This window comes from Balaenoptera borealis (assembly GCF_965194805.1).
Source record: "Balaenoptera borealis genome assembly, chromosome: 13".
Taxonomy (NCBI): Eukaryota; Metazoa; Chordata; class Mammalia; order Artiodactyla; family Balaenopteridae; genus Balaenoptera; species Balaenoptera borealis.
In genome coordinates, this window is record NC_138870.1 from 33,871,484 (window position 1) to 33,896,553 (window position 25,070).

The 25,070-nt window shown below is 35.8% G+C and overlaps 1 protein-coding gene across 7 annotated transcripts in view; it reads left to right on the forward strand.

The window, feature by feature from the left end:
- The window catches only part of CNTN1 (contactin 1), a 363,526-nt gene that overhangs the window by 63,852 nt on the left and 274,604 nt on the right, over positions 1 to 25,070 (forward strand). The gene's annotated exons all lie outside the window — the stretch shown is intronic.

Below are 25,070 nucleotides of genomic sequence, written 5' to 3' on the forward strand. Positions count from 1 at the left end.
CATATATATATGTATGTATGTATATATATATACATATGTGTATATATATATATATACACATATATAAATATATATAGACACAGAGAGAGAGAGACAGAGAGAGAGATGTTATTGAAATGACAATCTGCTTTTCTTTCTCTAAGTGATTTGGTCATTGTATATGGATTCACCTCCCCCCAATTTTTTTTCTTTTTCTTTAAAGTCTGATAATTTTACTAGGATATGTTTTGGTGTGGGGTAGATTATTTTCCAAGGTATGTAGTATGAACTTTCAAAATATAGTTTCAAATCTTTTTCCTTTTTTTCAGGAAATGTTTTAGAATTGTAATTTTTGGTATTTGTTCTATGTTTTGTTTTTACTTTATAAGGATATAAATGAGCTACAGGTCAAATTATTCAGTTAATAGTGATTAACATAAGGTTTACCATATGCGATCAGTGTTGGCCAATACAATCAGAATTTTATTAGTTCTAATTATAGGTATGTTACACAGTATTTCCTCTTTGATCTCATAGTCAAAGACTAGGGATGCACTCTGTTACCTGGGTTCCCCAAATTCAACTTTACCCAAACTATGTGCCACAGAACATTGAAATGTTTCTTTGGTAAAATACTTACTCTATAAAATAAGTTGAGAAAAAAAGCTAGATTAGTCAAATTAAGCAGGCTTATTGAAAATGTGCATTATAATCTTCAGAGAAGATTACATGTAGCGTTCTTCTTCAGAGAAGCATATTTGTAGCATTTCACAAATGTATGTGACAAGTAACATTTCTACAATAAACACATTAACATCTCTGAGATACAATTTGGAAGATATTGACTTAATTCATTTGCTATGGAACTGTCAACAAATTTATATAAACACATTCAATTTTTAGTATTTTTCCATTTGTACCAATTTTTAGAAAAATATAATCTACAAATTAGTGCAGTAACACATTCTTTTATTTATGCAATGCTTTATTTTCTCATAAAATAGTAGGGTATCTTTTTAAAGTATCTTTGAAAATTATGATAATATAAGATTTATCTTTTCTCAATACTCACTAGAATACTTTTACTCTTTCATCTGCAGTTTTCCTTTTTCTTTCTTTTCTTTTTATTTTTTGCCTTGTAAAGTGTAAAATTTTAGTAAACTATTTCTAAGATATATGAGTCAATGAATTTTGATTACTGGCTCTCAACTTGGCATTGGAAATGTAGCATTAGACCATATTTTGAGTTTTATGTTATTTCTTAGATGGATGAGGTTAAGATACTCTGAAGAGTAAGAATTTTTTTTACCTCTGATCTATAGGAGTTGCAAATACTAGTGTTCATTTGGTATTCATTTTATTATGATTATTATTTTAAACATCATTTTTACCTTAGCTAGAATTTTTTTTTTCTTTTTTTTCTGTTCATTTGGATTTTGGGGAGCTCTGGTTTTGCAATAAATAATCATTAAAAGCTGGAATCATAGAGAAATTAGAGTGTTGTTTTGAATATGCTAAATTTGTAAGCTTAATCAAACTTTCAAATTAATAGCAGAACTTTAATATAAGCTGAGTGGCATGGGGGATAGCTGATTGCTCTGTGTTTGTCAGCATCAGTTGTTACCATGCACCTTGACTAGCATGGGCACCACAAGGTCTCCACGTTCCAGACTATACACTTTTGATCCCTCTTTAGTTCATAATCAAGCTCGACTGTATTACCCTTTGGGTTACTACAATTAAGCATGTATTTACCTTAAACTAGACCTTTTTTTTCCCTTGAGAAGAATACTGAGTACCTACATTATGTATTTCACTCCTGTAAATACAAAAAGTTCACTCCTAAGTTAGCCATCTACAATTTCCAAAGAAGAGGAAATTCACTTTTCGCACAAGAAAGACTGAGGGCAAGCTCTTGACATTTTATGGAATTCATTCATCAGAGATGGATTGCTAAGTGCACTCTTTAACTTTGTAAGTAATAATTAAGATGAGAAAGAAAAGAATTGGTCCATGGGCACACAGTAGACACTATCACCTTAGAGAACAGATTAGAATTTAAAATGATCTTAAAAATTCAAAGAAATGATCAGAATTTATCCAACATAAAGTTCTACTTAAGCAGAAAAAACATCTGCAATATTTGAGATGAGTAATATGTACAATCACAAAAACTGAGCATGGGTTAAAAATAAAACAAAAAAAAGCAAAAAAGTAATCCTCCTTATATAGCGTCCAAGGGTAAATACTCTACTGCATATAATAGTGAGAAAAAGAATGGACTTGTGTTTAAGGAGCTCAGTTTGAATCTTCACTCTTTATGTATAAGAACTGACAGAGAGCCTGCTTTGTGCTGCACCATGTGCAGCGTCTGGAGGTACAATTGTGAGTAAAATCGTGCATGGTCCCTTGTCTTCTATGTCTTATATCTAGTGGATGAGACAGAACTCAATCACATAATAATAATAATGAAAATATATAGTTAAATAGTGAGATGAGTGATCTGAAGACAAATAAGATCAGATTATAAAACTGCATATTAAAGGAACCTTAACCTTGAGTGAAGGTTAACAAACACTTTGCTGATAGAGGAATTTAAGTGAAAATCTGAAGGTTTAGTAGAACTTTATTAAGTAAATGAGGTGAGGCGGGAGGAGGTCGTGCAGCTAAGAATATTCCAGGGTCAGAAAAAATAGTGAGAGCAAATGTTATGTGGAGGAAAGGAGCATAGTGTATTGGGAGAATAGAAGGAAGGTCACTGTGGCCAGTGTGCAGAGAAAGAAGAGAAAATGGAAGGAATGTGAGGATAAAGAGGTGACTGGCGACAGATCATGGAGGGCTTTGCAGGGGCATGTTCAGGATTTTGACCTTAGTTCAAGGTGCCACACAGAACAAGATGAGGAAAACAGAGTGGGGCTTCAGAAGGATGTAACATCCATGGTATATTAATTGAAAGACACATGTATTTACTGTGAGTAGGTTGCATTATCTTCAAAATCTCAGTGGCTTATAAGGATACTTATTTCTCACTCATGTGTCTGGCATTGCCTGGAGCAGCTTTGCTCCAAGCTTCAGTCTCCAAGTTTGGAGTCTCTCAGAATTTCTCATTAGGGATTCAGTATGTACCCGGGCATGCCTTTCTTATATCAGGGGGTGGAGGAGGTGTGGGTGGTGGATAGGAGTCAGGGACAGGAATAGCATGGGCCAAGCCAAACCAGGCAAACACTTTTAAATGCTTTGATCACAGATGCCTCATTCACATCTGCTTTCACCACTGCTTCCGTTAGCCAAAACTAATCACATGGCCAAGTTCAAAATTCAAAGAGTGGGAAACATGTTCCTTCTATAGGGGCAGGGGAGTAATTATTTGGTGAACAATAATATAATCTGCCACAGGGCTTTTCTAGAAACCATGGGTTGAAGTATGAAAGAAAAATTACCCTGGGCCAGTAAAACAGGCAAGGAAGACTTTATTAAAGACTGTTGCAGGGGGCTTCCCTGGTGGCGCAGTGGTTGAGAATCTGCCTGCCAATGCAGGGGACATGGGTTCGAGCCCTGGACCGGGAAGATCCCACATGCCGCGGAGTAACTGGGCCCGTGAGCCACAACTACTGAGCCTGCGCGTCCGGAGCCTGTGCTCCGCAACAAGAGAGGCCGCGATAGTGAGAGGCCCGCGCACCGCGATGAAGAGTGGCCCCCACTTGCCACAACTAGAGAAAGCCCTCGCACAGAAACGAAGACCCAACACAGCCATAAATAAATAAATAAATAAAAATTAAAAAAAAAAAAAAGACTGTTGCAACAGAAGAGAGAAACTTGCAATGGGGAAAAGAAAAAGAATTAACAGTTGCAAGTTTTCTAAAGTAAATGCTCTAAGAAAAGGGAGGTAAGGGGCCTATCGAAAGATATCTGTCTAAAGTTTAATCAAGCTGAGAGGAACTTTAAGGCTGTCTTGGTCAGAAGGATGAACAAGCTTACAGTTAGAAGCAACTCAGAAATATCCCTTATAATCTTTCTTTATGAAATGATACACTTCCAGGCATTGTTTAATTTCTTCTTTGAACCATGGATTATTTAGCAGCATACTGCTTAACTCCTCCACAGTTGAGGATTTTTTAGATACCTTTTTGTTAAACTTCCATTGAGATTAGAGAACACACTCTATTTGATTTGTGAGTCTTGCTTTATGGTCCAACATAAGAACAATATTTTTAAACGTTCCATAAGCACTTGAAAAGAATGTATATTTACAGTTACTAGGTGTGGTGTTTCATATTATATACTTTAGGTCACACAGAAATATAACATGCAATACACGTTTATATAAAGATATTAGGTCAACTGAAGATATTGCTAATGGGACTTGATAATAGATTGTGTATGGGGAGACTAGAGTTAATAAAGGAATCTAGAGTAACTTGATTCTTGTTTTATGGTTTGAGCCAGAGTGTGAATGGTGATTATATTTGCTGAGGAGAAGACTCAGAAAGGAACTAGTTGGAAGAATATGTTAAGTTTGGCCATGCTGAGTTCAGATACTTATTTGACATCCAAGTGGAAAAGTCGATCCACAGCAGTAGGAGTTCAGAGCTCAGGGGTAAAGATGGAAATGGATATATAGATTAAGGAGTCATATAAATGATCCTTAGCAGCATGGATTTAAAGAGGTCATGTTGGGGGAGTGTTTAGTCAGAGAAGAATCCTAAAGCATTCCATCTTCAGAGATAGAACAAGAAGAAAGAACCATCAAAGGAGAGCAAGAAGAAGTAGTTAGCAGAGCAAAAGGAAAACCATATGAGTTTGGCTAACAGAGTCAAGGAAAAATGTGTTTTTAAGATGAAGTGGTTAACTTTGTTGAATGCTCCCAAGAGGTTAAGTAGTATGAGAATAGAAAAGTGACCATTGGTTTTGATAACTGGAGATCCTTGGTAACCTTAACAAGAACAGTTAGGAAAAGCTTATATAACATTTATCTATATTTTTTGCCAATAGAAAATTTATAACATTATTTAATCATGAAAGAATGAATGGAAGATTAAAAACTATAGTTTATACCTTAAGCTCATAGTTTTGAAGGGAATAAGACACGCAAAAAAATTAAAATAAAATTTCACAAGTCCTATACTAAAGATATATCCCATTCTATGGAAGATGGAGATGTGCATGACCAGTGTAGCTCAGGGAAGCTTTCAGAGAAGGAAAGGTCCTGCAGGCTGAGGCTTGAGAAGTGCCTGGCAGTTTTCTAGACAGATGTTGGAGGAAAGAGGTTCCCAAAGGCACTGGCGAGTAGGTTCTAAAGACTCAGAGGCAGGACATTTAATGAGATATTTAGAGAACCGTACATTCACCCTCTGAGATATGTAGAAATGTGTGTGATAGGGAGGTTGGTCGTGCCAATGACTATAGGGTGTTACAAGCATTTAGTAAGGGGTAGTAATACTAAATTTCCTGGAATCTTTGAGTGGATTCTCCTGCTCAACTTATCCAGTAAACCCCAACAGAGCATTGCTAAACAGAGAAACACTAGAGTGGAGTATGCTACATGGCTGAGAGGATGAGTATTTGGAGAGTGGGAATGAAATCCAATATGACAAATGTTTTAGAAGTAGAATCCATTTAATTTGATGACAGATCAGATGGGTCTGAGGTCACGCAAGGTTGTGACTGCCACATTTTAGACATAAATCACTGTGTGGGTAGCAGTTATTTTCAATCAGATAGAAATATAGGGACAGAAGCAGATGTCATAGAGTGGGAGATGATGAGTTTGTTTTGGAACAGGCTAAAGGGTTTGTGGTACATATCCAAGTATAATGTCCAGCAGATAGTTGAAAATAGGAATGTGGACTTCAGAAGAGATTGGGAATGGAAATAGAGTTGAAAATCATATGTTAATATTAAAGGAAACCCAGAGTAGGTAACATTTCTCAGGGAGAGTTAGTAAAATAAAGAAAAAAGAGAAATTAATCAAGATAAAAAATAAATTTTAAGAATTCTATATGCTTTATTCAAAATTCTTTTGCCATACAAAACTTGTCTGTGTTTTATAAAGTTGTTTTAAGGAAAGTAAATGTAGTGATGCAAGGAACTGTTTATTTTTAATATACTCAATCAGGGTATTTGGAAATTTCTATTTTATTTTACATAATATCTACTCTGGTAATTACTAGTGGTCAAGTAGTACTATGATGTAAAATGTTTACTCTTCAAGTATTCCTTAATAATGGAATTGTTTTATTTTTAGTGTCTATTCTTTTCATGTTACTTAAATACTACTTGGAAAGTTACCAAACTAAGATAACTATTTATCAAACTAAGATAATTTTCCATCCACTTTTCTAATTTTTTCCTGTTTTTTTTAACTGAAAATAGCTTTTAAAGTGTTTTTTCTTAATGAAGTGACTTTCCTAACCTAGTAAATTGTAAGAATCATGAATAGTTCTTCAATCTTTGAATTCATATTCCCAGGAGGGAAAATCTTAATGTAAGAAATGACTTCATTGCAGTATCTTAATTTACCATTTTATACTTCTGTAGACTGATAACAATGATTTTAAAATTAATTCTCTTTTTATTACAAATGGAGATTGGCTTTACAATCTTACTTCATATTCTTCTTCTATTTTGTTATCTTTTAAATTCCTCATGACATTTGTGTAACATTTCATAATTTACAAATTATTTGTAGTTACCATGTTACTTAATTCTTACTACAACTTGGTGACATGGGAATTAGTAATGCCGTTTTATGGAAAAGGACACTTCAAATGAGAAGTCAATGTTTTACAGCTCATAAGGGTAGAGTGGACCCTCAGATCAGCTCCTCTTCTTATATGTCCAGAGTACTTTGACCACACCTGAGCAATTTCAAAATGATATCATATTTTTATTAAAGCACTTGCTCATGCTGCTTTTGCAAATCCCTTGTGAACACATACTAAATTAGAAAATTGTATCCTTTAAAGAAAATAGCTATGACATAATTGATTCCACCATCCCACCCCATCCCTGACTTTTTTTTTTTAACTAGGTACAAAGGTCTCTGATGAGATTGAAAAGAGTACTACATATTTGGGGTTATAACAAAGAAAGGTTATTTTCATCTCCAACAGTTTCTGGCTGATCACAGTGTTCCATGCCACAGAAAGGCCTGAATAATTTCGTTAAAGAAAGCACTGAAGCCAAGAATTAGCATTCTTTCTGGGTGAACTGCAATTGCACACAGGTTGGCCTCTCGTTTTTGCAGCAGTGTTTTCATTATGTCAGTTGAAAGGCTGCCCCCTCCGTTCAAAGCAAAATGAGAAACTTACACAAGGAAGTGGATCTTCAGCAAGAAAATATCTCTATGGCGCCCGTTGTCTACTTTTTTCTCAAATTTTAAATAATTGAAACTTTGATGCTTGTTGCTATCAAGGACTGTCTATTTTGATATTATTATACATAAGGCTGTGTTCTTTATATGTAACTATACAAGCTCTGGTGGTCTTTTCCAAAACAGTGTGCTATGATGGTCAGTGTGAGCCACTCCTCCAAAAGCAGCATCAACAAAGGGTCTGAGATCATGTCAGGGTCCTCTAGTTGTGACTTATTATTTGTAAATTACAAAGTCACACTTACTGTAGTGCTTCTGTGTGGAAGTATAAAAAAATTATTATTGTTATTTTTATTTGTGGACTCAAAATGTTTGTTAAAAAATCTTAAAACTAAAATAAGTGTAATAAGTCCATCAAGGTGAAATTAAGTAGTTATAATTATATCTTTATCTCAAGCACATGCACAATTTGATTATTATTAATAATGGGAGAATAGCAATATACTAATTTGGACAACCTAGTAAAATGATTTTAATATTATTCAATATCACAAAGAATTGTGATTTTTTTGGAAACAACAGCAGAGTATAAAGTGCATCTCACATTTGCCCATGGCCAACAATTAAAATTCCATTTATAAGGAGGACAAACAATAAAATTGTAGATTTAGTGTTTAATGATATTTGTACCAACATTTATGAATTGAACTGTAGTTACTCTACAATTAATTAAAATGAAACAAGTGACAAGTGTAAGGACTTATTTAGCTAGATATAGTGTCTAAGATCTTTATTTAAAAATTTAATATTTTGTTCATCATGGATTTTTGCATTAATTTTGAGGTTTTAGACTATTACATTAAAATGTTACTTATCTTGATTGCTAATTTTGGGAGGTTGCCCTTAAATTTTGCACTGGAGCAAGTGCCTTATTTTTATCACTGTGGTCCTGGCCCTGGACTGTGTTTAGATATTTTTAAGACAATAATAAATTTTGATATTTGTAAAATATACCTCTAGGAAAGGTTTCATTCCTAGCCTGTTATCTTAACTAGTTGTCTGTAAATATCTCTGACACAATGTTAGTTGGAAAAAAAAAGAGAGAGAGAACTATATATCGAGAGGTTAAGACACAAGTGTTTCAGAATTGTACTGCAGAGAAGTGAGAAGAGAGTTCTGCCAAATTATTTTGTACTCTGGTACAGCATTCTTTTTAGAGGTTGTGAAACTGAAACCATAATCCTATCAAGTTTGGAGAAACTTTGTAGCCTTAGGTAAGCCAAGCTTTGAATTTCAATAAATATTAGCAAATCATTCTTCTTTACGAAGCAATCAAATTAGTTTAGCACCACAAAGGATGTCAAAGTTACCTGGAAAGAGGGTTCCTTGTGGAACACATTGGCAGTCTTTGCAGGCCCAATCATTCTGGAGAGGCAGATTCGCCAAGTCTGCCATTTAGAAAAAGAATAGCTCTCTGACCTGGTTTTTTCAGAAAATTTTCAGAGGAATTAAGATTCTTTTGAGCTACTTAGTTGTGATATTGTTTGGAACTGGAAATAAAACTTGTGCTAGAAGAATTAAATTTGTCTGAAAAAGTATATAAAAATAAAACCAGAAATTTTCTATTTCAAAACTTGTATAAAATATTGCCATTAGATTTATTAACTATATATCTGTATGTAGTCAGAACTTTGGATGTTGAAGTCATGAAAATAATTTTTAATGCAGTTTATGCCAATTTGCATTTCAAGGTTCAAACTGACAATTTAGAAGCTAGATGCTGTCATAAAGCCTTAAGAGATAACATATAATTAAAAATATAATCACAAGAATTTCCAGAATGTGGGTATAAAAGGAGATGATCAGAGACTATGCAAAAGAGATGAGACTGGCTTGGCTTAATTAATGCTTTTTAGATTACTTGAGATATATTGGATAATCTAAAGCACATGCTGTGTGCAAAATAATAAATATGAAATATGAAGCAATTATATTTTACTAGTGACAGTGAAATAAGCCAAGGCAGGTGCATTATAAAACTAATGGTATGGAAACTTCCTTATTAGGGTTTCAATTTTAATTAATTGTTTTCCAATCCCATGAGTTGAATCTTGCTTTGCTTGTCAAGTCAGAAGTCTCAGTGCATTTTCATTTGTCGATAAAATATTTTGTGACATACTGAAGGAACTTGCTCCAAGGGAAACTCGGAAAAGATATCCAATAAGGTCTCATGAAACCCTTAGACTTGTATGTTATTCTAATAGGAAATCACATTAGAAATAAATCTCAATGTAGTATAGCTAAAAAAAAAAAAAAAATGTTGCCTGTGAAATATTGTTGACTTACTCAGAATCACAGTTAGAACATATTAGAAACTGGGCTGAAATCACTTATGGGCTACAAACCAGAATCTTTTCCTCTTCACCAGCCTTACTCCCTGTAGTCTTGCCTTGAATGGTCAGTCTGTACGTTTCTCACATTGGCTTTAGTATAGTTAACTGAGCAGCTTAATTTTCAACTAAGCTAAAGTCAATGTCTAGTGTTATTTATTTTATAATATTATTCTTGTATGTATTCTGCTAGAGATGGGAAACTCTGTATATTTAAGAGGATATAGAGTTTAGACAGTTCAGAAATAAGAAATGTAAGAATATTTAACTAATCTACGTTGCTGTGGAAAGTCCTTAATTTGGGATCAATTAATATAATTGTAATAAGTGAGAAAGGTTTGCATTTCTGTATTGGTGAGCATCTGACCTGCAGCGTTAACAAGCAGGATGGGCAACTATGAGCTGAGGTTGCCTAGAGCACTATCCCAGGAGGAGAATGGCCAATTGTAAAAGCAAAATTGGCTTGGGTGGGTGGTGGAGTTCTAGCATAGGTGACTGAAAATAAAATATAGAATAAGTTGTTATTATTTAATGATACTAATTATTTAAATATAACAATTTTATAAAGATTTTTAGTGGTTGCAAAAACAATGTAAATGTTCCTTATCTTCTCCCTCCACCCCAACTGCTATCTATTCGAGGAAAGATGTAAACATGGAAGTGGTTGGGGGAGTGTTTTTCTTTCCCTTTGGGAGTGGCCTCTATAGCACCAAGAAAGTGTAAGGTAGCAGTGGGAGAAAAAACAATGAAATTCCTTTGGAAAATAAATTAAATACATATTTTCTTCATTTGAGGTCTTTATCCCTCATCTTAGACTACTTTGTATGCATTCTATTGGTCTTCTCAACACTTCTGCAGTAATACTGAAAGAGTAGACTGCTTTCTAAATTAGGACATATGGGATATACACAAATAGCAGTTTGGATGGAGTCACATGGCAAATGTCAGAGGATGGTTAGAACCGAAGTCTCAAGGGCTGCTGATGCCTCAGATTTCTCAGGAAAGCATGTGTATACTTTTATATGTTAAAGTAAGTTTGCTTGAGAAGAAACCTGGATAGCCAGAAATTGGAATATTAATATTAATATCACCTCTAACATTTTTCTCATATTTATGTTTTATCTGTAAAATAATGTAGATGTTATATAGAACTGTGAGTTATTCAAGTGATTCTAAATAGAATTGTTTCTAAACTGCCTTCTGAGTCTTAAAGATAAATGTATTTTTTGCATATTGTATAAGTAAAAACAAGGAGAATATGTTCTTTCCTTGATTGAAACAATCACATTCATTTGTCTATAATCATACTCTCTGTTGCATTCACTTTATGATAGATGAATTACATAGGCAAGTATGTGGAATAGGAATTTTAATTATAATATGAGGAGCTTAAAGCCAAAAATTAAATAACTAAAATCTACTTTGGAATTAACATTAGGAAAGAAGAAAAATAGAAGGCAGGAATGTAATACTTGTTCAAGTGCTATATGCTTTGAAGATTAACTTTATACCTGCAGGATTTTTGCCATGTTTCCTGTCACCTGAGTAATCCAACACACTGAGTTGAATATTTAGGGTCACCAAAAGGCATGTGAGTATCATTCTGTACCTTCATAAGCTCAAAGTTAATAGTCAGCAGGTGTTGGGAAGCCATTCAATGTATCTGAACAGGTCAATCAGGTGATTAAGGCTGTGACATAAGAATTTTATCTGGAAATAGAGTGCTGGATAAAGTAGAATGAGGAGGCTAGTTAGAAAGTTGTGATTATCTAAACAATAGAAAGGAGTGCTTCATTAGGGCAGGACAGTGAGACTAAAATGGTGTAGACTCCATGAAAATTGCCACTTTACATGCACTTACCTTCTAAGAGAAGTAGAAGCAAAATGCACTGTTTCAAGCTGAGATAGTGAGGAAGAAGGGATGAATGAATACTGAGCCTTACTGCGTGCCATCCACAGTATGCCATTTACACATATTATTTCATCAAATAGTAACAGAAGTACAGTCCACAGGAAAAGAAAGAAGTTATGAAGGGGATTAACAAAGAGGGGCACCATGAGTTTCAGACACAGAAGACCTCTAGCATAATTTGGAGAAGACCCCTAGCTCAAGAATTGAGCATCAGTGATTCTGGAACTAAAAGGAAACATCTAGAAATGATCATTAAAACTTTGAAAGTATATAAAATAACTCATGTATGTTCAGAGAAAAAAATAAGAGAATGCTGGTCCAAATTTTAGTTAATGTCTGTTACTTTTATTGGGTGACAGAAAAAACACAGGCCAATGATAAGGACAGATAAGCCAAGAGACAGCTAGCAGAATGTCCAAAATAGTGCTGTATCATAAAAACCAGAGAAAAAGAGAGTTTTAAAAAGGAAAAATTGAACAAAAGCAATATATGCTGTAAAGAAAATGAGGAGAAAGAGGATTAAGACAAAGCTTTATATTTTGAAATTAGAAAATAATTGGTGATACAAAACTTTGAGAAAACAGGAACAAATTTGTAGCCCCTTCTGAGAAAAGTCAGCAATTCACAGACCAGGCCAGGATATAGCAGATCTAATGCCAAACAATATTTTTGAGCAGAGGATCTTGTTGAAAATGCCATATGGGAAACTTCTGGGAGCACCATTGGGGAATACAGCCAAGCTAAGGCATTCAAACTGTTTGATTAATAGACTTAGAGAAAATAGGTCCAGGTTCAATCTGGAAGGGATTGAGAGATGAAGCAGAAGCAAATCAGGGAAATAGATATCAGTAACATTTATGGGATGAGAAATTCTGAATAACCTCACTCACCAAGGTTCAAAAAAGGCAAATGAACGATTATGATCAATAAAGAATTCTGATACTGCAAATGTGGATTCTGGGTTTAAAAGAAGAACCAATGTCTTGCTGCAGGAAAGAAACTGTGCCTTGCTGGGTAATATGTTATGGTCTCTGTAACCCTGGTCCTCAGCAAAGTGCGTGGCACAATACACTGTCTGTAAATGAAGCAGGAGCTTAGTGAATGAATGAAAAATAGTGCGTTTTGAACAGGAGAATGAAACGACTAGGATAATATTTTAGAAAGGTCACTCTGTCTGCAATAAGGAATAGGTTTGCTCTGGGAATGATTGTAAACAGCCAGGCTATTGAGAAACATATACGAGAGCTGTAGAAGAAATAACCATGATTGTTTAAGTGGAGATAAAGAGAAGTGGGTAGATTTGAGAGATGTTTGAATTGATGAATCACCAGAACTTGGTTATCAGAAGTATGAGGTAAGAGTGAGGGAGGAGCTGGGATGGTGCTCAGATTTCTGACTTGAGCAGTAGGATGAAATATGATGCCAACAGACAAAGCAGGAGAATATAAAAGGGATTAATTGGGGGATGGGTAATGATATGATAATGAGTTCAGCATTAAATTTGTTAAATTTGCTATCTCTGTGGACCATCCAAGTAAAGATGATCAGTAGGCAGATCTCAGAAAAGAGCCTTGGACTAGCAACATTGAGATAAGGGTTTTATCAGCCTAGATTTGCTTATTAAAACCATGAAGGGAAATAAAATAGCCCACAAGAAATATACATAGGCAGGAGATAGAAGGACAGATACATGTCTGAGGAATGTCTTCGCTAAAGGATGGGCAAAGGAGCTCACAAAAGAAACCAAGGAGTGGTTTAGGGAGTGGAGACAAAATAAGGAGAGTATGGCACTGCTGAAGGAAAAATTAAGGGTGATACAGCTGCATAAAGGTCAAAGAAGATCAGAACTAAATACATATGTACCTTTAGAATTGCTTTTATTTAGGCCACTGACCTTGATGAGAGAAAGTTCAGGGTAGGGAAGGAGGAGGGAGCTATCTGCAGTGTTAAGAAGTGGGTGGAAACTGAACTCTCAGAGTCAGTGAGCATGTTGGGGAAGCGAGACAGGGTTGGGGGGAGTGATGTAAGATTCAAATAGAAGCCAGGAGTTCAAGCTCCTCTTTTTAGAAGTTGGGTGTTGGATGATGAAACAGGGCTACAAGTTTATATTATTATATTAGATCCCCCAAACTGACGCCTGTTATGTGGAGTGACTGTGGATAAAGGGCCAGGTCCAAAGCACTAACTGTGGTTTGTTTGTTTGGTTGTTTTTGGTTTGCAATGTTATTAAAGGCTGTGGACAGGAAAGAGAAGAAGCATTATTGTGAGTTATTTTTTTCTAAAAGCAGACAAATCCCAGTTTTACCATAATCCTTCCTTCATTTCATTATTTTCTCACTTTCCTTATCTTCCTGCTATTCAAACCAGGCCAGAATATTTTGTCTTTCCTCCACCTAAGACATAACATAAGGTTTTAAAAGTACTCCTTTCATGGAATTTTGAATTACACAGTTTACCCAAATTAATTTTATAGCTTATAAAAACTTAAAAGTGCCAAAATGGATTATATTATTATGCTTTGAGTCCTCTTCCTTGAGAATAAAATATATATGAATCAGAGTGGTATTAAAAATGTTTAACAACAAAATAAGTCCTATCTATATGTATATCTTAATCTTTATCCATATAAATATCTATTTATCCATCTATCTATATGTAGACATTTGCACAAGCTTTCCATAGTTGGTCTTTCATAGGCAAATGTGCAAAATTTTGAACCTTGGTTGGTATATCATCCTTTTTAAAGATTATTACAATGTAGCCACCGTATCTCTTGACTCTGATCTTAATATTTGTATAAAATAGCACCTTCAATAAATTTTAACTCCATGAAAATTGATACCTGAATTAAAGAAAACTGAATTCCACACTTGTTATATGAAACAAACTGCTGATAAAACATTTTATGTGAGCCTGTAGCCTATTCCCTTTCTGCACTGACTGGGCTTGGCAATTCCAATTTGAGAAAATGGCAATATGGTTAAGTGCATTTAAATTTTACTTTCATATTCATCCTCCACAATAGTGTGGATTCAGACATTTTCCATCCTTTCAAATCCTCAAAATCTATATTTATTTTTTAAAATATAAGAATGGATGTATAAAACTAGGAGATGATTTAATTATTCATAGTATAACATTTTATTGACTTTTGTATGTTAAATTTCTTCTATTGTGAACAGTAGAGAGTTTCAGAGACTTCAAAAACCAAAACCAAAACCAAAACAAAAATTAAACAAAATGTATTAGCTTTAAGATGGTGCTCAGCATTCTTAAAGTTTTGTTCTGACCCTGCTTTGTTCATGTTGCTATTCTAAGTACTTTGTAGCAACTGTTAGACATTACCCTTGCTTTTTTTTTTTTTTTTTAACATCTTTATTGGAGCATAATTACTTTACATTGTTGTGTTACTTGCTGCTGTATAACAAAGTGAATCACCTATACTTATACATATATCCCCATATACCATCCCTCTTGAGTCTCCCTCCCACCCTCCCTATCCCACCCCTCTAGGTGGTCACAAAACACCAAGCTGATCTCCCTGTGCTATGCAGCTGCTTCCCACTAGCTAACTATTTTACATTTGGTAGTGTATATATGTCCATGCCACTCTCTCACTTCGTTGCAGCTTACCCATCCCCCTCCCTCATCCCCAAGTCCATTCTCTATGTCTGTGTCTTTTTTTTTTTAACATTTTTTTTGGAGTATAATTGCTTTACAATGGTGTGTTAGTTTCTGCTTTATAACAAAGTGAATCAGTTCTACATATACATATATCCCCATATCTCTTCCCCCTTGCATCTCCCTCCCTCACACCCTCCCTATCTCACCCTTCTAGCTGGTCACAAAGCACTGAGCTGATCTCCCTGTGCTATACGACTGCTTCTCACTAGCTATCTATTTTACATTTGGTAGTGTATATAGGGACATATATGGACATATATACACTACCACTCTCTCACTTTGTCCCAGCTTCCCCTTCCCCTTCCCCGTGTCCTCAAGTCCATTCTCTAGCAGGTCTGCGTCTTTATTCCCATCTTGCCCCTAGGTTCTTCATGATCTTTTTTTTTTTTTTTTTTAGATTCCATATATATGTGTTAGCATACAGTATTTGTTTTTCTCTTTCTGACTTACTTCATTCTGTATGACAGACTCTAGGTCCATCCACCTCACTACAAATAACTCAATTTCGTTTATTTTCATGGCTGAGTAATATTCCATTGTATATATGTGCCACATCTTCTTTATCCATTTCTCTGTCGATGGACACTTAGGTTGCTTCCATGTCCTGGCTATTGTAAATAGTGCTGAAATGAACATTGTGCTACATGTGTCATTTTGAATTATGTTTTTTTCAGGGTATATGCCCTGTAGTGGGATTGCTGGGTCGTATGGTAGTTCTATTTTTAGTTTCTTAAGGAACCTCCATACTGTTCTCCATAGTGTCTGTATCAACTTACATTCCCACTAACAGGGCAAGAAGGTTCCCTTTTCTCCACACCCTCTCCAGCATTTATTGTTTGTAGATTTTTTGATGATGGCCATTCTGACCAGTGTGAGGTGATACTTCATTGTAGTTTTGACTTGCATTTCTCTAATGATTAGTGATGTTGAGCATCCTTTCATGTGTTTGTCGGCAATCTGTGTGTCTTCTTTGGAGAAATGTCTATTTAGGTCTTCTGCCCATTTTTGGATTGGGTTGTTTGTTTTTTTGATGTTGAGCTGTATGAGCTGCTGTTATAGTTTGGAGATTAATCCTTTGTCCATTGCTTCATTTGCAAATATTTTCTCCCATTCTGAGGGTTGTCTTTTTGCCTTGTTTATGGTTTCCTTTGTTGTGCAAAAGCTTTTAAGTTTCATTAGGTCCCATTTGTTTCTTTTTGTTTTTATTTCCATTTCTCTAGGAGGTGGGTCAAAAAGGATCTTGCTGTGATTTATGTCATGGAGTGTTCTGCCTATGTTTTCCTCTTAGAGTGTTATGGTGTCTGGCGTTACATTTAGGTCTTTAATCCATTTTGAGTTTATTTTTGTGTATGGTGTTAGGGAGTGTTCTAATTTCATTCTTTTACATGTAGCTGTCCTGTTTTCCCAAGGCCGCTTATTGAAGAGGTTGTCTTTTCTCCATTGTATATTCTTGCCTCCTTTATCAAAGATAAGGTGACCATATGTGCATGGGTTTATCTCTGGGCGTTCTATCCTGTTCCTTTGATCTATATTTCTGTTTTTGTGCCAGTACCATACTGTCTTGATAACTGTAGCTTTGTAGTATAGTCTGAACTCAGGGAGCCTGATTCTGCCAGCTCTGTTTTTCTTTCTCAAGATTGCTTTAGCTATTTGGGGTCTTTTGTGTTTCCATACAAATTGTGAAATTTTTTGTTCTTGTTCTGAAAAATGCCCTTGGTAGTTTGATAGGAATTGCATTGAATCTGTAGATTGCTTTGAGTAGTATAGTCATTTTCACAATGATGATTCTTCCAATCCAAGAACATGGTATATCTCTCCATTTGCTTGTATCATCTTTGATCTCTTTCATCAGTGTCTTATAGTTTAGTGCATACAGGTCTTTTGTCTCCTTAGGTAGTTTTATTCCTAGGTATTTTATTCTTTTTGTTGCAGTGGTAAATGGGAGTGTTTCCTTAATTTCACTCTCAGATTTTTCATCCTTAATGTATAGGAATGCAAGGGATTTCTGTGCATTAATTTTGTATCCTGCTACTTTACCAAATTCATTGATTAGCTCTAGTAGTTTTCTGATAACATCTTTAGGATTCTCTATGTATAGTATCATGTCATCTGCAAATGGTGACAGATTTACTTCTTCTTTTCCGATTTGGATTCCTTTTATTTCTTTTGCTTCTCTGATTGCTGTGGCTAAAACTTCCAAAACGATATTGAATAATAACGGTGAGAGTGGGCAACCTTGTCTTGTTCCTGATCTTAGAGGAAATGGTTTCAGTTTTTCACCATTGAGAACAATGTTGCCTGTGGGTTTGTCATATATGGCCTTTATTATGTTGAGGTAAGTTCCCTCTATGCCTACTTTCTGGGGGGTTTTTATCCTAAATGGGTGTTGAATTTTGTTGAAAGCTTTTTCCACATCTATTGAGATGATCATATGGTTTTTAACCTTCAATTTGTTAATATGGTATATCACCTTGATTGATTTGCGTATATTGAAAAATCCTTGCATTCTGGGATAAACCCCACTTGTCCATGGTGTATGATCCTTTTAATGTGCTGTTGGATTCTGTTTGCCAGTATTTTGTTGAGGATTTTTGTATCTATGTTCATCAGGGCTATTGGCCTCTAGTTTTCTTTTTTTGTGACATCTTTGTCTGGTTTTGGTACCAGGGTGATGGTGGCCTTGTAGAATGGGTTTGGGAGTGTTCCTTCCTCTGCTATATTTTGGAAGATTTGGAGAAGGATAGGTGGTAGCTCTTCTCTAAATATTTGATAGAATTATCCTGTGAAGCCTACTGGTCCTGGGCTTTTGTTTGTTGGAAGATTTTTAATCTCAGTTTCAATTTCAGTGCTTGTGATTGGTCTGTTTATATTTTCTATTTCTTCTAGGTTCAGTCTCAGAAGGTTGCACTTTTCTAAGATTTTGTGCATTTCTTCCAGGTGGTCCATTTTATTGGCATATAGTTGCTTGTAGTAATCTCTCATGATCCTTTGTATTTCTGCAGGGTCAGTTGTTACATCTCCTTTCTAATTTCTAATTCTGGTGATTTGAGTCTTTTCCCTTTTTTTATTGATGAGTCTGGGTATTGGTTTATTAATTTTGTTTAACTTCTCAAAGAGCCAGCTTTTAGTTTTATTCATCTTTTCTATTGGTTCCTTCATTTCTTTTTCATTTATTTCTGATCTGATTTTTATGATTTCTTTCTTTTTTCTAACTATGGGTTTTTTTTCTTTTTCTTTTTTTAGATGTTCTACATCTAATTGCTTTAGGTGTAAGGTTAGATAGCTTATTTGAGATTTTTCTTGTTTCTTGTAGTAGGATTGTATTGCTATAAACTTCCATCTTAGAACTGCTTTTGCTGCATCCCATAGGTTTTGGATCATAGTGCTTTCACTGTCATTTGTTTCTAGGTATTTTTTGATTTCCTCTTTCATTTCTTTAGTGATCTCTTGGTTATTTAGTACTGTATTGTTTAGCTTCCATGTGTTTGTGTTTTTTTCCTGTAATTGATTTCTAGTCTCATAGTGTTGCAGTTGGAAAAGATACCTGATATGATTTCAATTTTCTTAAATTTACCAAGGCTTGATTTGTGACCCAAGTTATGATCTATCCTGGAGAATGTTCCATGAGCACTTGAGAAGAAAGTATAATCTGTTGTTTTTGGATGGAATGTCCTATAAATATCAGTTAAGTCCTTCTTGTTTAATGTGTCATTTAAATCTTGTGTTTCTTTATATATTTTCTTTTTGGATGATCTGTCCATTGGTGAAAATGGAGTGTTAAAGTCCCCTACTATTATTGTGTTACTGTCAATTTCCTCTTTTATGGCTGTTAGCATTTGCCATATGTATTGAGGTGCTCCTATGTTGGGTGCATAAATATTTACAATTGTTATACTGTCTTCTTGGATTGATCCCTTGATCATTACGTAGTGTCCTTCTTTGTCTCTTGTAATAGTCTTTGTTTTGAAGTCTATTTTGTCTGATATGAGAATTGCTACTCCAGCTTTCTTTTGATTTCCATTTGCATGGAATATCTTTTTCCATCCCCTCATTTTCAGTCTGTATGTGTCCCTAGGTCTGAAGTGGGTCTCTTGTAGGTAGCATATATATGGGTCTTGTTTTTGTATCCATTCAGCCAGTCTATGACTTTTGGTTGGAGCATTTAATGCATTTACATTTAAGGTAAATATCAATATGTATGTTCCTATTACCATCTTCTTAATTGTTTTGGGCTTGTTATTGTAGATCTTTTTCTTCTCTTGTGTTCCTTGCCTAGAGAAGTTCCTTTAGCATTTGTTGTAAAGTTGGTTTGGTGGTGCTGATTCTCTTAGCTTTTGCTTGTCTGTAAAGGTTTTAATTTCTCCATCAAATCTAAATGAGATCCTTGCTGGGTACAGTAATCTTGGTTGTAGTTTTTCCCTTTCATCACTTTAAATATGTCCTGCCACTCCTTACTGGCTTGCAGAGTTTCTGCTTAAAGATCTGCATTAACCTTATGGGGATTCCCTTGTATGTTATTTGTTGCTTTTCCCTTGCTGCTTTTAATATGTTTTCTTTGTATTTGATAGTTTGATTAGTATGCATCTTGGCATGTTTCTCCTTGGATCTATCCTGTATGGGACTCTCTGCACTTCCTGGACTTGAACATTTCCTTTCCCATATTAGGGAAATTTTCAACTATAATCTCTTCAAATATTTTCTCAGTCCCTTTCTTTTTCTCTTCTTCTTCTGGGACTACTCTAGTTCGAATGTTGGTGCATTTAATATTGTCCCAGAGGTCTCTGAGACTGTCCTCAATTATTTTCATTCTTTTTTCTTCATTCTGCTCTGCAGCAGTTATTTCCACTATTTTATCTTCCAGGTCATTTATCTGTTCTTCTGCCTCATTTATTCTGCTATTAATTCCTTCTAGAGAATTTTTAATTTCATTTATTGTGTTGTTCATCATTGTTTGTTTGCTCTTTAGTTCTTCTAGGTCCTTGTTAAACGTTTCTTGTATTTTCACCTTTCTATTTCCATGATTTTGGATCATCTTTACTATCATTACTCTGAATTCTTTTTCAGGTAGACTGCCTATTTCCTCTTCATTTGTTTTGGTCTGGTAGGTTTCTAATTTGCTCCTTCATCTGGTGCGTATTTCTCTGCCTTCTCATTTTGCTTAACTTACTGTGTTTGGGGTCACCTTTTCCCAGGCTGCACATTTGGTGTTCCTATTGTTTTTTTCTGTCTGCCTCCAGTGGGTAAGGTTATTTCAGTGGGTTGTTTAAGCTTCCTGGTGGAGGGCACTAGTGCCTGTGTGCTGGTGGATGAGGCTGGATCTTGTCTTTCTGGTATGCAGGATTTCGTCCAGTGGTGTGTTTTCGGGTATCTGTGAACTTATTATGCTTTTAGGCAGCCTCTCTGCTAATGGGTGGGGTGGTGTTCCTGTTTTGCTAGTTGTTTGGCATGGGGTGTCCAGCACAGGAGTTTGCTGGTCATTGAGTGGAGCTGGGTCTTAGCGTTGAGACGGAGATCTCTTGGAGAGCTCTCGCTGACTGATATTGCATGGGGCTTGGAGGTCTCTCGTGGTCCAATGTCCTGAACTTGGCTCTCCCACCTCAGAGGCTCAGGCCTTACACCCGGCCAGAGCACCAAGACCCTGTCAGCCACATGGCTTAGAAGAAAATGGAGAAAAAAAAAAGAAAAAAGAAAATGAAGTAAAATAAAATAAACAAATTTGTTAAAATAAAAAATAAAAATATTATTAAAATGAAAAAATTTAAAAAAGTATTAAAAAAAGAGAAGAAAGCAACCAAACCAGTAAAGAAACCCACCAATGATAATAAGCACTAAAAACTATGTTAAGATAAATTTAAAAATCAGAAACTAGTCAGTCATTTACAGCAAACCCCAAGTCTACAGTTGCTCCCAAAGTCCACTGCCTCACTTTTGGGATGACTCGTTGTCTATTCAGGTATTCCATAGATGCAGGGTACATCAAGTTGATTGTGGAGATTTAATCCACTGCTCCTGATGCTGCATGGAGAAACCTCCCTTTCTCTTCTTTGTTTGCACAGCTCTTGGGGTTCAGCTTTGGATTTGGCCCTGCCTCTGCATTTAGGTCACCCTCTGGTGTCTGTTCTTCGCCCAGACGGGAGGGGGTTAAAGGAACGGCTGATTAAGGGGCTCTGGCTCAGTCAGGCCGCGGGGGAGGGAGGTGTATGGAATGTGGGGTGAGCCTGCACTGGCAGAGGCCAGCATGATGTTGCAACAGCCTGAGGTGTGCCGTGTGTTCTCCCAGGGAAGTTGTCCCTGGATCACAGGACCCTGGCAGTGGTGGGCTGCACAGGCTCCTGGGAGGGGAGGTGTGGAGAGTGACCTGTGCTTGCACACAGGATTCTTGGTGGCTGCAGCAGCAGCCTTAGCATTTCACGCCCATCTCTGTGGTCCACGCTGATAGCTGTGGCTCACACTCATCTCTGAAGCTCATTTAGGCAGTGCTCTGAATCCCCTCTCCTTGTGCACCCCGAAACAATGGTCTCTTGACTCTTAGGTATTTCCAGACTTTTTCCCAGACTCCTTCCTGGTTAGCTGTGGTTCAGTAGCTCCCTTCGGCTATGTTCACATAGCCAACCCCAGTCCTCTCCCTGGGATCTGACCTCCGAATCTGGAGCCTCAGCTCCCAGCCCCGCCTGCCCCGGTGGGTGAGCTGACAAGCTTCTCAGGCTGGTGAGTGCTGGTCGGCACTGATCCTCTGTGTGGGAACCTCTCCACTTTGCCCTCTGCACCCCTGTTACTGCACTCTCCTCCGTGGCTCTGAAGCTAACCCCCCCCGCCCATCCCCCGTCTCCACCAGTGAAGGGACTTCCTAGTGTGTGGAAACTTTTCCTCCTTCACAGCTCCCTCCCAGATGTGCAGGTCCCATCCCTATTTTTTTGTCTCTGCTTTTTCTTTTTTCTTTTGCCCTACCCAGGTATGTGGGGAGTTTCTTGCCTTTTGGGAAGTCTGAGGTCTTCTGCCAGCATTCAGTAGGTGTTCTGTAGGAGTTGTTCCACATGTAGATGTATTTTTGATGTATTTGTGAGGAGGAAGGTGATCTCCACATCTTACCTCTCTGCCATCTTGTAGGTCCTCTTTAAATCTTATATCCTGATGAGGGGTAACATATATAAGTATATTATGAATAAGCCATGGTTCATGTTCTTTTTTGTACTGTTTACATTTTACTTTATTTGAAGAACCTTTCCTCCCAATTCCAGGTAAAGCAATGAGCTGTAAGACTAGAAATCATCACTCAGGAACAAAAGTGTACAAATATCTACATCCATGAATTTAATGCAAGACTACAGAGAGATACATGATATTTTGTTATTTGTAGGCACCAGCAAGTTTTCACAACCTAAGATCAAGGTTGAACACAAAGAATTATTACAATGGCTACTTGAAATGATACAAAATTGCCCTGAGAAGTATGGCCAAAAACAAACCAGCAAACAAACAAAAACAAACCTTAGCGGTCAATGTAAGGCACAAATGTACTGTAATTAGTACATTACTGCATAGTTACTTTATAGGTCAGTTACAGATCTAAATAGATCTTAATGGTAGAAAAAAAAGTTTATTTGAGTCATAAGTGTGGCTTATTATTATCTATTGTGAAAGCTACAAATGCAACTATTTAGGGCATTTACCTCATTCCACACAGTGACCTGTAATGTTGATGCAGCCCATAGCACTGACATTTCTCTATTATTCTTTTATTTTATATTTCTATCATCATGATTAAGTTGGGAGGTTCTACCATATTCTAAGACAGATGAGATCTTATGGCTATGTCAAATATTGGACACATAAAAGTAAAGCCTCATAAAAATACTAAAATCCATTGAATTGTACACTTAAAATGTGTCAATTTTATGGTATGCAAATAATATCTAAATAAAGCTCCTTAAAAAAAAAAGATAGGAGCAGGACAGGATATCACTTGAAGCCACTACTGATTGATGGCTTGGGATTCTTGGGTCTTCTGTGAAATACAGTAGTGCCAGTTATTTATCCCCAATGTTTTATCTTAAATTGCTTCTTTCCTCCAGATACTTTTCCAGCTTCAAAAATGTCCAATCAGCTTCAGCTCATAAAAACAAATATGAAACAGAACAAATCTTTATTCCTCTTTCCTCCTTTTCTGCCTTCTCTTAGGTTTTAGATTTTTTTTAAAAAGTCTGCACATTCTATTTCTTCATCTTTACCCCCCACTAAGTTCTGGCCCCTCACTTTACTATTGGATTGAGACTGACTGTGCAGAATTCACTAGTTGTTCTTGGATTGCCAGATGTAGTGATTTCTGCACAGTTCTTATCTTCCTGGAACTCTCTGAAGTAAGGGACATTCTTGAGAATCTCTTTTCATTAACACATTTTTTGTTTTTGGCTTCAGTGATGCTATTTTTAACTTGTCATATCCCTTCTCTAATTAGAGTTTTACAGTGTTATTTCTTTTTTTGGCTTATCTTGTAGGTCCCACTTCTCCCAATCCTAGACGCTTCCCAACTACATTCTCTCATTCTCTTGGCATTAGCTCTCACACTTCTATGAAAATGACACCCAAATCCCCAGCTCTATTCTTACTCACTGTCTTAACTTTGGGTACATATTTTCCACTTTCTTTTTGATTTCTCCATCATCTCATACTGAACTTCAAAAAAGGCATCTTTCCTCTTCCCCCAGACTTTATCTCCCAATCTTAATTAATAATATATTCATACATCTAGTCAACCATCTTATGATGTTTATATTATCTATAATTCCTATCTCTTTTTTATTCTGTGTATCCAGTCAGTTACCAGGTCCTGTCATTTCTATCTTGAAATTTCTTTCATGTTATATAAAACCTTTCTCTGTTTTCATAGTTATAAACTATTCCCAGGACTTTAAGGCAGGGAAGGGATGGTTACATATACAGTCTACTAACACAGAATTCCCTCAAGACCTTATTTTTTGTAACACTCCAGGAGGCTGTCCTGACACAAAGTTCAGCATTATGTGAACGAACAATGTCTTTAGAATCAGGCCAGGACTGGAGCTATCACATATGGTGCATGGCTGGAAATTAGAAAAATAATCCTAAAATATACATCTTTCTATCAAAAAATAGTCATAATATTGATTTTGCAAGACGAACTCTATTGACACCTGTGGGAAATTTTCAATAATAAATATACCAATCTACCTCATCTATACCCTTATATGTAGTGTTCTAACAAGTGCAGAAATTACACAACCATACACGGTAGCACTGCATGGGTCTACATTGTTCAAATCCCGGCCCTACAGCTATGTAACATTGGTAATATACTTAACCACTTTAAACTTCAGATTTACAACCTATAAAATGTGAGTAATCCTACTATCTCTTTCAGAGTTTTTAGCAAGGGTAAATACGAAAAAAAAAAAAAAAAGAATATATATATATATATATATATATATATATATATATATAAAATTAACAACTTTAAGTTTACCTGCATACATTCTCAATCTACTGCCCCAATAGTACAAATCATTAAAAGATGCCAGATTGTGGAATTCCTTACACTAATATAAAGATGAGATGAAAATACTGTTGATTTTAACAGCTCACTATAAATCATTAAAATTTTTATCTCTGAGAATATTTCATGGAGGACATTTCAAAAGAATTAGAAGAATACATGTCCTATTTTTCCAATAACTAAAGGTGTAGCCCAGAGCCTAATGTTTATACCTGAAAGTTGCTGTTAGCTATTTGGACAAAATGATGAAAAGGCTTTTAACAC